This window comes from Panthera onca, chromosome D1, assembly GCF_046562875.1.
Source record: "Panthera onca isolate mPanOnc1 chromosome D1, mPanOnc1 haplotype 2, whole genome shotgun sequence".
NCBI lineage: Eukaryota > Metazoa > Chordata > Mammalia > Carnivora > Felidae > Panthera > Panthera onca.
This window is the reverse complement of record NC_138348.1, coordinates 48,079,102-48,091,988: the sequence shown is the minus strand read 5'-3', so window position 1 is coordinate 48,091,988 and position 12,887 is coordinate 48,079,102. Positions and strand designations below refer to the sequence as shown.

Here is a 12,887-nt window from a genome sequence, read left to right as displayed (position 1 = left end):
TTAACTAAACTGTGTTAGAATCCAGATATGCTGACCACCAGTCTAGTGCTTTTCCTCACAGTACATTACTGCTTTTAATTATATTAGTGTAGAATACAGAGGAACAACTGGCCACCGATAATTAAGATTAAAGCTTCATCATCTTCTAGAATGATGCATTTTGAGGTTTTTATGTCTTATTGATCCCTCCTTTCTGGCTGTTTCTTCTCAAGCTCTGCCCTCAGTTTTCTGCTTTTATTTTTGAACATTTGGGGAGCTCAGGCACTTGTAGCTTCAATTATCATCCATATTCAGATGATTTCCAAATCAACATTGCCAGTTGTTATCTTTCATTAGTGTTCCAATCCTGTATTTCCGTATTTACATAGAATATCTCCCAGAGGGATGAATGTACTACAGTGATGGGCTCCTGAATTCAACAATTTCCTTATCAAAGTAGCTTCAGTATTCCTTCTGGTCTCCCAGGTTAAATCATATGAAGAGATTTCTTTCTGTCTCCTAAAGCATTCTGTCATGGTATCCTATATTTTCTTTAAAATTTTTCTTTGCTTTATTTTTTTATTCTTTTTTTTTTTTTTTTTGAGTTCTTAGTGTTTGCCAAGTACCAAAAGTATTCTATATGTATTATCTCATGTAAGCCTCACAACAGTCCTAAAGATAGATATCAATATCATCTCAATTTTACAGAAGGGTAAACAGTCCTGGAGAGGTTAAATAAATTGCCCAAGGTTACATAATTCATAAATGGTAGAGCAGGGATTCAAATCCACTGTCTGATTTTAGAACCTCAAGTTTTAGCTACTGAGATATATTTCTACTATTGGGCTTAACCCATTCTTGTCCATTCCATACTATCATCTCAATACAAGTCCCTTGTCTCACAGATGAATTTGTATAACAACATCCTAGCCAATCAACTTATCCTGAAACATATTTATTCAATCCATCTTGTATCTTGCTGCCAGACCAACCAACTTAAAACATTATTAAGTCTATGCCATAAAGGTGCTGGTGCTCAGTATTAGGCCAGAACATATCAACAAAATGGACCCCAGTGTTTGAGAACTCATTTTAAGTGGATGATTTTACAATCCCATTGCCCCAGAGATCTATCTGGATCTTGGGAAAAGTCTAATATACTACCTACCCCCATTGTTATGTCATTCCAAACCACCTCCCAACACTCTCCCCACAATCCTTCATTGCTATGTTCTATGATCACTGATCTTTGCAGTTCTTTACGACCCACTTTCCTTTGGCATACCTCTTCACTCACCTCATGCTAGCTTCCTCTCTGCCTTAGCTATGTCAGTTTGACCTCAGGAATTTCCATTCTCCTGCCAACAACTCCTCTGCCATTATCTGCCTTTCCTTCAAACAATTTCTACCTTACTGAAATCAAAGGAATCTGCTTCCATGACAACCTTTTTGGCTAGGAGACAGTTAACATTCTCTTCCCTAGCTGTCACATCCTTTCACATCAGTATTTTAATACTATCAACCAGCCATCTCTCTTCTTTAAACTTTTCCATCTGGAAGTCTGTTTGTTGTTGTTGTTGTTGTTGTTGTTGTTGTTGTTGTTTTCTAAGCTAACTAGGCCTAATAACTGCAGATCAAAGAAATCATGTTTCTTCTTATGCAAATGCAAAACTAAAATCTTCCCATTATCATGTACAATGCAAGGAATGATCAAGCCAGGGGAAATGAAGTCAGAAAGTTCAAGAACAATATAGAGAATACTTGCTCCAGTCCTGGGAGCTATCCAACTTGGTCCTTTGGGTCCTTGTTACCAAAGACAGACCAATGTGAGATGACACAGTTTACTCCCAGAGAGCAATCCCAGGTCAGTTTATCACTCTGCTACATGGAAAACAAGGACTAGAAACAGCCAGTTCATAATTATATTTCCCAGATTATCTAAAATATGTCCTTTACAGATAGTAAATTTGTACTAATTTGTTTTGAATTGGGATCCAAACAAGATCATCTCATTACATTTTGATTGTTATATTTGAAATTTCTTTTAATTGAGAGCAGTACTCCTCCCCTCCTTTCTTCGTACTATTAAATTATATCAGAAACTGGGTGTATTGGGGTTCAACCAGAGAAACAGAACAAGCAGGAGATATATACTAAGAGATTTATTGCAAAGAATTGGCTTACTCAGTTGGGAGAGCTGGTAAGACAAGTTAGAAATGCATAAGGTAAACTGTCAGGATGGGCAGAGTGGAACTTATGGGCATGAGCTGAAACTGCTATGCCCAGGTAGAATTTCTTCTGGGCAGCCTCAGTTCCTGCTCTTAAATTGTTTCAACTGATTGAATCAGACTCTTCAAGATTATCTAGGATAATCTCTTTTACTTAAAGTCAATTGATTATGGACTTAATTACTATACAAAATACCTTCACAGCAACACTTAGTTTAGTGTTTGATTGAATAATTAGTGACTAAAAGTCTAGCTATATTGACATATAAAGACTATCACGTTGGGTCAATTGTGTAGATTATTCCTACATTCTGGATTTATCTGTTTTCTTCCTTGTAGTGTCATTTATTTTGTTTTCTTTCCATATTTCCTATAAATACAGTTTGGCTTTAGAGAGATTCAGGCTCCATCAGACTGTTCTGGCAAGAAAATAGTTGGTGCTGTGTGCTTCATGTTACATCAGGAAGTCCACAATATCTGCTTGTCCACTTTTAGACTGATCATTGGGGTTTTCATCAATAGTTTATCTAATGATTTTATCTATTAGGATGGTAGTCTGAATCCATTTTATTACGGATTAAAAAATGATGATTATTTATTAGTATATTTCTGTAAAAAAAAACCCTTTTTCTTATGAACTGGGGCTACCTTGAAATACTGTTCATACAGGAAAGGCAAGAAAAATGTCAAATTCTTTCCTTTTAAGGAGTTGGTACCTAGTTACTTGCAATCATGTCCAACGTGTAGAATATAAAATTTTTAGTATAACTACAAATTTATGGGTTTTATATACTTGATCAGTTGCATTTAGTATTTCTTTTGTTGTTTAGTCCCATCTTTGGCCAATGGTAAGCACCTCATATTTTCTTTTTGACAAGACAACTTTCTTGCATCCTGGTCTCTCCCTGGCTTATCTTCTTTAATTCTGGCTTCAGATCTGGAACCAGCTATCCCTCCAAGGAGTTCTGGATCCTTTCAATGGGGAATGGTATTTTAGAGACGACAATCTGGTTGCTAGATGTATTCATAGCTATTGGATTATGATTATTTCTAGTCCTTTTTGGAGGACAGAGCTAGGGAATATATATGTTTGAAAAGAAAATAACAATTTAGAGTTTGTACTGATATTCCTAATTTAAATTTAATATTACAAGACTTTAAATATAACACTATTTTAATAGTTGTCTCTCTTTAATCTTACATTGAAAATCATATTACCTAATTAAGTAATTATTTATATTATAAAATATAGAAAATAGATACAAAATAAAAATCCCAATATACTGACTGGTTACTGAATGACTTTACATGTTCTTACTGTTCTATTTGTCCTTAGACTATGTATCACTAGTGATGCAGAGTCAAAATAGCTGTGTTCTAGTCCCTTGAAATAATTCTCCTTTTTCTAGTAGTTCCTCAGTTTGTTTTCTTACTTTTAGAAATTTATTTTTAATTTTACTTTTGAAATGTAAAATTTTTCTATGTTTCCCAAGTTGGAACTATATAATAAGGCATATTTGGAGAAGTGTCATGCCCATTCCCAGTCCTCTACCCTGTTACCTCTTTACTCCTACTTTTAAACATTTTTGTGTTTTTTCCAGGATTTTTGCAAATATAAGCAAATACATACACAAACATAAATAAAAGTAGAAACGTGTTTGTGTTTTCCACCCCATTATTACACAATGTATAGTGTTCTGTAACTCCTTTTTTTTTCACTTAATAATATATCCTGAAGATCATTTCATATTAGAGTAATGAAAAAATAGAGATTTACTTCATTTTTGGATAACTACATAGAATTCAAACATATGGATTTATCATAATTTCTTTAGCCAGACCCCTTTTGATGGACATTTGGGTTGTTGTTATCCACAGAATTCAACAGTCAATGATCTTTTATGTAAGTAATTTCACTTTTTTTTTTTTTTTTTTTTTTTTTTTTTTTTTAACCAGGTATTACCTAAGTTCTCTCTATGGGAAGAATTCTCAGCAGGAATATATGAGGGTGCTCATTACTCTGCACCTGGATCAGAAGAATATTCTGTCACATTTTTGAATTCGTGCCAACCTGATAGAAGTGGTGTAGCAAGGATAATTTTCATTGTTTCTTATTTTGAGTAGTAGTCAGCTTATTTCTTATATTTAAGAGCCATTTTCAATTTTGTTGTGAATGGTCCATTCTTATCTTTTGTCCATTTTTCCCACATTTTAGGTATATGGTGTCATATTTTACATCTTTTTATTTTACAAATCCCTTGACTGATTTTTACAGAAATACTTATTTTTACTGTTTTCGTGTTTTTTACTTTTCATACTCTCACTTATGGTCTTTCCTTTGCACTCAGAGTCCTCTTTAATTAATTTCTTATAGGGCTGGCTTAGTGGTCATGAACTCCTTTAGCTTTTGTTTATCTAGGAAACTCTTTATTTGTCCTTCTATTTTGAATGATAGCTTTGCTGGATAGAGTATTCTTGGCTGCACATTTCCCCCTTTCAGCACTTGGAATATATCATGCCACTCCCTTCTGACCTTCAAAGTTTCTGCTGAAAAATCTGCTGATAGCCTTATAGGGGTTTCCCCTTGCACGTAACTGTCTTCTTTTCTCTTGCTGCTTTTTAATAGATTATTTTCAAAAACTTACTAATGGAGAAAACATAATATGATTTTAAGATATTTTGCTATGATACAGCACTTTTTTTCATGTTTATTTATTTTTGAGAGAGAAAGAGAGACCACATGTGTGCAGGAGGGGCAGAGAGAGAGGGAGACAGAGGATCTAAAGTGGGCTCCACGCTGACAGCAGGGAGCCCAATGTGGAGCTCAAACCCATGAACTGTGAGATCATGACCTGAGCTGAACTTGGATGCTTAACCAACTGAGCCACCCAGGCACCTCTATGATACAGCAGTTTATGCAGTTTTGTAACATCTAAGTCTTTGCTATTACAATTATATTTTATAATATTGACTTTTGCTGAAATTATTATCTTCATAGATAAAAGAATCTGTACATGGAGTATTCTATCAGATCTTTTTTTTATTCATAGATATTTTACTTTTAATTGATTTTTATTTTTTATTTTTTTGATCACAAAGAATGTCTTCAACTTAGCTGAAGACTAAACCCAAAGAAAATAACAACAACACAGTTGGAGTAGTAAAATTAAAACTCTGGAAATGTTTCAAAAGGAATCTAATTTCTAGAAAATGATAGTATTTGTTGGGCAGAATTCCAGATTGCCAAGAAAGCATCCTAGACTTCAAAGACTAAAGTAAAAATCTAGAGACCAAGGAACCAAATTTTTGTCAATATTTATTGGCTATGTGGTTTCCTAGGGGCCCTCAACTTTCTTTGACTTGACCACAGTTCAAAACACACTGCAGTTTCCTTGTTAAAATAAATATTACTGTGAGATTGCTCACAATAGCGGTGAGTCAATAGCCGACTCAGAGAGTAAAGTTCAAACACAATAGTCTTTATTCATTCTTCTGGTTTGTTAACAACTGCATTCTATACTAAAAGTAGGACATCAAAATGAACAATATTTAGGTGGACAGGAACACTTGGTCCTATAGTGAATGATCTTAACACTTAGTATAGACAGCTGGATAAAGGTAAGACTTGGAATTTGTGAAATCCCAAAGAATATATGCATTCATTCATTCAACAACATTTACTGAAAGTCAACTAAGTATGTGCTAGGTTAGCATGTACTACACAAGTGCTAAAGATAAAAGGAAAAATAAAATATTGTATACAACTAACAATAGTACAAGGTAGTGATATATAAACAAATTGCAAATAGAAGGAATGAGAAGGATTCATTAATGTAGGAGGTAGCCTTCTAAAATGGCTCCCTGCCTTCTGGTATTTATGCTCTTGCATAATTCCCTCCCCTTAAGTGTGGTCTGGACATAGTGATGCTTATAATGAATAGAATAATAGCAAAAGTAATGGGATGTCACATCCAAGATTTGGTCTAAAAGATTATTATTTCCATCTTGCTATTACCCTCTGTCTTTGGCTTTTTCTCTTGCTTGCTCTAATGAAGTAAATTGCCATTTTATGAGCTGCCCCAATGGATAGTTTCACATGGGAAGGTACTGAGGGCAAACTTTGGCCAATAGCAAACAAGGAACTAAATCTTGCCAACAACAGTATGAATGAACCTGGAATTGATACCTTTCTAATAGAGCCTTGAGATGAATACAACCCTGGCCAACACTTTGATTGCAACTCTGTGAAAGCCCTGAAGCAGAGGACCCCATTCCTGACCCACAGCAACACAAGATAATAAATATTGTTACAACCTAGTAAGTTTTGGGGTAATTTGTTATACAGCAACAAATAACTAATACAATTAGGAAGAAAATCAAGGGTAATGAGAATAGAAGGAATAGCATTTGTAGAGATGAGAGTGTATAGGATAGATTAAATTCTGGAATGGCAAATGATCTTGTGTGGTTATACTGTGAAATATCCTTGTAAGAATGACTTAAGATAAGATTTGAGATGAGGATTGGAGGCCAAATAGTAAAATGTGTTTAATGGCATTTGTATCAATCAGGGCTCCCTCAAGAGAAGCAGAAACCTCTCCAAATATTTTAAACAGAAAAAGTTTAATATGGGGAATTAGGTGCTTATGAAACCATTAGAAGTGCTTAAAACAAAGTCTGATCATTGCTATGGCTATAATTGCCTCTCAACACCCAAGAAGCTAGGCTAGATTCTGGAACTTTGCTGCAGAAAAAACCAGTATTTCCATGATCATGCTTGCCTGTAGCAGTAGCTGAAGTAGCATAAAGTTCATCTCTCCTTATTGCCTTCTAACTCATGTGGATATGCATTAATTGGTAGAACTTGTTGGATTCCAGAAGTCCAGCTGTAGACAGTCTGGGAAAAGTAGTTTTCATTTTTCATCCTCTACAGTTTAAGAAAGCACACACTCAAAATGGATGCTGAATTGGCGCCAACTCACCATATCCACTTAGTATACTAACGTGTTTGGGCTTCCTTCTGAAAAAAAATGGTGAGTCCTTGGGGCGCCTGGGTGGCTCAGTCGGTTGAGCGGCCGACTTTGGCTCAGGTCATGATCTCACGGCCCCGTGAGTTCGAGCCCCGCGTCAGGCTCTGTGCTGACAGCTCAGAGCCTGGAGCCTGTTTCAGATTCTGTGTCTCCCTCTCTCTGACCCTCCCCCATTCATGCTCTGTCTCTCTCTGTCTCAAAAATAAATAAACATTAAAAAAAAATTTAAAAAAAAATGGTGAGTCCTCAAAGTGTGGAGGAATGACATAATAAGCTCTGTATCAGAGAAAATACATTTATGTAGGAGAAAAGGATGGACTGTAGGTGTGACAGAGAGTTTGCTGAGATTGGAAACAGTGCAGTGGTATAGAAGAAAAATGATAAAGAGCTTGAACAAGGGTCTAGGAAATACCAAGGAGAGGTCAGAGGATGTGGAAGACAAAGTAAATTGAGTTCATTCCAATTCAGTTAATATTTAATGCCACCATTCAAACTCTATGTCCCTTAATTCATGTACCCTGAATGACACTTCTCTGGGGGCTGTATTTTCTGAATGTAACAATAGTACTCCAGGAACTGTACTTTCTTACTGTATTATCAAATCTAAGAATTCTTTATTCTTTATTAAGCTTAGGTCTGTATGATTCAGGCTTAGAGTGGTGCTGAAGTGAAAGAAACACAGCACAACAACCAAAATTCACTTCAAAATAATACTGTTTTATTTATTTTTACATTTCTCAAAAACTATGACCATACATATGCCACAGCAAAGTTGGTAAAACATTTCCTTCCAATCCTATTGACTTCCATCACAGCCTCCAAGTACTCTGGGGCATCTCCTCCCATAAATCCCCTAACTCTCTCTTGACACCTAACCCCCTGCAATTTTTTCTTTTCCTCATTCCTCTTCCATCCCTGCCTCCTTCTCATTCCTTGATTGTATAGGTTGACTTAGACTCTCTCCAGCAAAGTAAACCCTTCTGGTTTGGGGTTTATTTTGAGGAAAATTAGACTGGCAATTAGAGAAGTAAAGTTTGCATAGTAATGTTTGTCCTGCCACAGTTTTCACTGTCAACTATTAGGTATATTTCTTTGATTTTATTTCCAAACTAATTTCTCCTTATTCCCTCCCAAGACACTTGCATGTTAATGGCTTAAAAATCCTGATCTTTAGTCCTACCTTTCCCCCATAGCTAAAAATTTACCTGCTTTATAGATACTTCCACTCACATATTGTTTCCATACCAGAAACACCACATACTCAAGCCAAACTCATTATCTTCTATCTCAAATATGCTTAATTTTTCTTTGTACCCTAACTTGGCTAGTGAAAGAACCATTCATGTAGTTGCCCAAGTTGAAAATTTCACTGTCCTTGTTGAGTTACTTTCATATCTCATCACTTAGCCACTATTTCTGATTTTAGTCTCAGAAATCTCTCTGGAATCCATTTTCTGTCCTATCTGCACTGCCAGAGTCCAAGCCCTTATCATTTTGTACTGGTACTCTTTGTCTTACTGTCTCTAATCCCTCTTTTCTGTAGTTCAGCAATTCCCATTCACTGATCCTGGGATCAGTTGGATCAGATTCTCTGGGATTTATTTTGCTTTTGTTTATGTGTTTGCTTCAATACATCTCTCTAGGTCCTAAACATGAAAAAACATTTTGATTCTTTTGGGCTGGGTTAGGGGCCCATGATTTTGAGCTTTTATAAATCTCCTTTGATGGGTCCAGTGATCAGCTAGATTTGGTTTAACAATTTCTTAAGTCCATATTTTACATCACCACCACTAGCATCATTTTTTAGAGTTCTCAAAATCTTATTATATCCCTGTGATGATCATAACCCAATGATGCTTTCCTGTGCCAATCAGAGAGTATTTAGCCTAGGAATTAAGACACCACAGAATTGGCTCCTTGCATAACCTCCCTCCAGTTTCATTTTTTTCCATCTCTTCCCTATTGGCATGATACCATATGCTGTAGCCACGATATACAACTGGTTACCTAGGGAACATTGCTCCCTTTTTCATATCTCTGGGCCTTTGCAAGACTGTAAAGCTCAGGTTGTCACTTCTTTCCATCATTTCTTATCAAAAATCTTATGGATCCTTAAGAGCCTAACCTAAATAACATAACTTTCATGAAGCCTTTCCAGATAAATCAGAAGTTGTTTCTCTTCTGAGTTCCCATAGTCTGTGCTGAAATTATAGCATTTAGTACAGTTAGGTTCAAAGTACTGTGAATTGTAAATTGTCTCTCCTTCCACATACTGAGCTCTCTTTTTGCTTAATGGTAATGGTATGTGTATGTAGTGGCCCAGGCTGTGGTAGGGGAAGGAATGTGGAAGGAGAGACCACTGGGAAGGTAGAAGGAGTTAGATCCCAATCATAGGACTTGTTTACTTGCTCTCAGCATGTCCGCATTATCCTAAAGGGTTATCTTAAGTACAGTTCAGAAAATTATTTCTTCTAGTTGATTGGTAAAGGCCAATCCTTTGATTGGTACTTATCAGTGAGTTAGTTGTCACTGGTAAAATGAGGAAAATAAGGTCCATGTAGTCAGTTTTTCATAAAACTAGATTTATTTAGTGACTCTTCTTTATTCTGATTTTTATAACTTTCTCCTTTGCTATCTTTTGTAAAATGATAGCAATGTTAGAAGTATAAATTTTAGATGTTTTTGTCTGAAAATATGAAAAAGTTAAAAACCCTATTTTGACCCCCAAATTTAAAAAAGAATCATTGGTCTATGAAATTAGGACTACTGGGGCTCCTATTGCCTGGATATCTGGGAAAGGGCCTGGAAGAAATGACATTCCAACAGCAATGAGCACATCTAGATTTTATTTTTTTAAGTTTATTTTGAGAGAGATAGGGACAGCACAGGTTGGAGAGGGTCAGAGAGAGACGGAGAGAGAGATAATCCCAAGCAGGCTCCACACTGCTAGTGCAGAGCCTGATGCAGGGCTCAAATCCACAAAAGTGTGAGATCATGACCTGAGCTGAAACCAAGAGTTGGATGCTTAACCAACTGAACCACCCAGGCGCACTGAGTGCACCTAGATCTTTATTTCCATGACCATTCTCAAAAACATCCAACCAATCAAACAAAAAACCCCCAAGGGATCCTTGGAGAAATGGCTGATTTTAGGAGTGGGGCAGGAAATATATAAGATGAGCCTGGGTTATCATACAGTGCCAGAAAGTAAGGAAGTACACAATAAAAACACCATGATGGGGGTAGGTCAAAGGGACACTGGAGCAAACTTAGGTCAAAGGGACACAAGAGCAAACTGAAAAGATTCCCAATGATCAAAGCAGGAACAATTTGAGCAAAAAATAAATTAAATAGCATTGGATTATAACATAAAGTAGAAAATAAATATTCATCCACACTGATGTAAATAAAGGATTGAATAAATTAATGAGGGAAAATAGATGAATCTCCTCACAGGAGAATTCCAAATAATTTATGTAGATATTCTGCTTTCAAGGAGGCAGAGCATAACTGCCCTCAATTTATGTATGGGCTATGCATAGTGACTTCTTTCCAAAGAGTACAGTATGGAAAGAGGGAAAAAGAGTAACTTTACATTGGAGAAACCTGATGAACACTACCTCAGCCAGGTAGGCAAGGTTAATATCAACAGTGATAGGTCATGTTGATAGTATGTATCTTTGATATGCTGTGATAAAAATAGCACTTTACCTTTGTGTTCTTTCTCCCCTTCTCCAGTGTAATCATAAGAAAACATCAGAGAAACCCCAGTTGAAGGATATTATGCACAGTACCTGACCAGTACTCCTCAAAATTGATTGTGGTTATCAAGAACAAGGAAAGTCTTAGAAACTGTCAAGCCAAGAGAAGCCTATGGAGACATTACAACTAACTGTAATATGATATCTTGGATGGGATCCTGGAAAAGAAGAAAAGATATTAGGTAAAAACTAAGGAAGTCAGAATAAAGTATACATTTTAGTTGATAATAATGTATCAATATTGGTTCATTAAGCCTGGCAAATGTACCATACTAATATAAGATGTTAATAATAGGGGAAACTGGCTGTGGGGTATATGAGAACTCTTTGTTACTATCTTCACTTTTTTTCTAAGTAAATTTAAAACTATTCTAAAAAAATATATTTTTTAAAAAGTAAATGGACTTGGGGCGCCTGGGTGGCTTAGTCGGTTAAGCATCTGGCTTTGGCTCAGGTCTTGATCTCACAGTTTGTGAGTTTGAGCCCCACATTGGACTCTGGGCTGCCAGCACAGAACCTGGAGCCTGCTTCACGTTCTGTGTCTTTCTCTCTCTGCTCACACTCTCTCTTTCTCTTTCTCTCTCTCTCAAAAATAAATAAACATTAAAAATTTTTTTAAATAAAAAGTAAATGGCCTAGATACTAAAGGAGGACATCCTAACTCACATCAGCACTGTCTGGAAATTTGGGCATTTCCTGGAGAACAAACAGAGAGGAGAGTGCTCTGAGCTGGTTTTAATATTATTAAAAATGCTCTTAGGTCAAACCTGACCTTACATATAGACTATTATGATAAACAACTAAGTCTTATTTACATTTAACTAGGAGATTGAATTGACAAATAATTGCTTTTCTTCCTGTTTGGAAACTTAAACCTGTGTGTGTGTGTGTTTGTGTGTGTGTGTGTGTGTGTGTGTGTGTGTGAGTGTGAGTAACTCTCTCATTCCTTGGTAAGAATTTATTTACTTAAGTGTTATTATTATTGTCCTTAGAAACCTGCTCTTCCCTAGTTTGATTTTGCTTTGGTAACCAGCTAAAAGTCTACAGAAGGGCAGTAACATGCAGGATTCTTTGCTCTGGAAATCAACATGATTCAATCTTGTTCAAGCCAGTGGGCATTTATGAATTCCCACTTTGTGCATACATGTGCTGGGCGTCAAGTCCTCTGCTTTACTCCAGCTTTCCACCCTTAGAAATCTGCTTGTTTTTATTGGACGCACATTAGCATGTTTATACTTGATAGTTGGCTTAGTTTTTATAAAAAGCAGTTAGTTTCACAAGGGCCAGATTGTAGGTGTGAATTGGGGTCATATCTTGCATTCTTCTAATTTCTCTTTGCTCAACGGAGAATAAAGAGAATTTGGCTAGGAAGAAGGAGACTTGTAGACCTGGCTCTACTTCACTTCTAGCTATCAGCGACATTTGGCTTCATTTTTTTAACTTTGTGAAGGAAGAATTTAGAGGAGCTTATCTTGGATCCTTGTGAGCCTTGCATTTTCTGACCACATGAGCTGGACCAGGTAAGTCTTTGCAGAGGTTGGTGTCTGCATCAATGAGGGAACAGTTCTCAAAGGTTTTTAGTGGTTCTCTTTTTTCTTTGTTATTGCAAGTGGATTTAGGAAAAATTCCCTGAAGTTGGGACAGGAATCCTAAGTTGTTTTTCTTATCTCCCCACTATTGTTTTTTGGCAAGTGCCTGATTTCAAGCTTACATACTGGAATAGTTTATATCACTCTCTTGTCATTTGCAAAAGGAGTCTGGTGGTGTAGGGAAAAGAATATGGTCTCTGCAGTCATTCTGACATGGGATTGAATCCTACCTTTAGCACATAAGTAGACGTGTGACCATAGAAAAGTGATTTAACTCCTCTAAAAATCAAATTTTCTAAT

General features: G+C 36.2%; 1 long non-coding RNA gene across 2 annotated transcripts in view; it reads left to right on the top strand.

Annotated features, from left to right (window-relative positions):
* The window catches only part of LOC132661449 (uncharacterized), a 203,706-nt gene that overhangs the window by 4,634 nt on the left and 186,185 nt on the right, over positions 1-12,887 (top strand). For both annotated transcript variants that reach the window (XR_009602223.3, XR_009602222.3), the window contains exon 2: positions 10,976-11,180. This is a non-coding gene — a long non-coding RNA (uncharacterized LOC132661449). The remainder of the gene's footprint in view (positions 1-10,975; positions 11,181-12,887) is intronic.